Source organism: Austrofundulus limnaeus, unplaced genomic scaffold, assembly GCF_001266775.1.
Source record: "Austrofundulus limnaeus strain Quisiro unplaced genomic scaffold, Austrofundulus_limnaeus-1.0 Scaffold13, whole genome shotgun sequence".
Lineage (NCBI taxonomy): Eukaryota > Metazoa > Chordata > Actinopteri > Cyprinodontiformes > Rivulidae > Austrofundulus > Austrofundulus limnaeus.
The window spans coordinates 1564364-1565672 of record NW_013952415.1 but is presented as its reverse complement, the minus strand read 5'-3'; the positions used below and the strand labels follow the sequence as shown (position 1 = coordinate 1565672).

The following is a 1309-nucleotide window of genomic DNA, read 5'->3' as shown; positions in this document are numbered from 1 at the left end:
TTCAGAAATAAATAATAAAAAATGGTTTTCTAAAGCATTCTCATCTTTTCTGTCAAGAAAAAAATACGTAATGGGTGGAATTCAGCTAGAACTGCTGAAGAACAAAAAGTTCACGGTTATAAGACGTAAAAGATGGGGACAGAGGTTAGACTGCTCTCTGCTCCCATAATCATCACAATCCAAGGCTAGATTTGAAATCTTTCAATGATGTTAATAAAAAAAGTTCAAATTTTTATTATTGTAACTCTTCAAAAAATGATTTTACACTTAGATAAAAAAATTAAACTGGGGACACCTACAATAGTCTTGTCTTAATTAGAGTGCAAAATAGATCAGTAAGTTAAAATGAACAGAAAATGGTGCAGAGTAATACATTATCTGGTTGTCCTTCAGGTAAACGCAGAATCTCTTTGATCTTGTGAATAAGACTAATTTTCTGAGTGGGTTATGCCTATATATATATATATATATATATATACTATGTATACAGTCCACTAGATGTATATCAAAATATACCACTAGATGTCCTCCAAAATCTTTTTTTTTCAGTTTCTCGTCTCACCTGTAATCCTTTCCTAATCAACACACCTGTTGTCACTTATTTACCACCTGGTTTTCTTAAGATTCTTTTTAAATCATCTGACAACTTCTACTTATCTTGTTGTTTGACAGCTCTGCTAACATTTTCTGCATGTGTCATCATCAGGATCCTTCTGCAGCACACCAACCACCTGCAAAATGTCTTTAAATGGCCGATGCCTTCTGCTCACAGAAGACTTGATGTTAATTCAAGGTAACAAGTCAAGATTTAAGGTATTAACGGTGTTTGGTGGAGCAGAATCCTCTCTTATGCTTCGGCTGACAGCTGTACCAGCTGTCCATATTGATAACATTTGATTAATATGATATTTGTGTAGCTACTTAAAATCTCTAAGTGGGTAGAGCAGACAAATAATGACACAAATGAACAAGAGTCAACTTCAGTTTTAATTAGTCCTGCAGTGAATTTATAAACAGAGATACAGTAGAAAATGATGGACCCGGCATATACTGCAAAATGACAAAACGGGCTAATGAGTCATATATGGAATTCACTTTTAGCCTTTTTGCTATGTATATATTTGTCTTTGTCATCTAATTGTTTCTTTCCTGGATCCAACATGATATTTTGATTATTTTATTGATTTTAAACTAAAAACCCTTGTAGTGAAAGTTACAGTGGTTTGCAAAAGTATTCATACCCCTTGAACTTTTCCATATTTTGTCACATTACAACCACAAACATAAATATATTTCACTGGAATTTAAT

The 1309-nt window shown here is 32.9% G+C and overlaps 1 long non-coding RNA gene across 1 annotated transcript in view; it reads left to right on the top strand.

Annotated features, from left to right (window-relative positions):
* The first annotated feature begins 714 nt into the window (after window positions 1-714).
* Window positions 715-1309, top strand: part of LOC106513550 (uncharacterized) — a 17767-nt gene continuing 17172 nt past the window's right edge. The window contains exon 1 of the long non-coding RNA XR_001309794.1: window positions 715-793. This is a non-coding gene — a long non-coding RNA (uncharacterized LOC106513550). The remainder of the gene's footprint in view (window positions 794-1309) is intronic.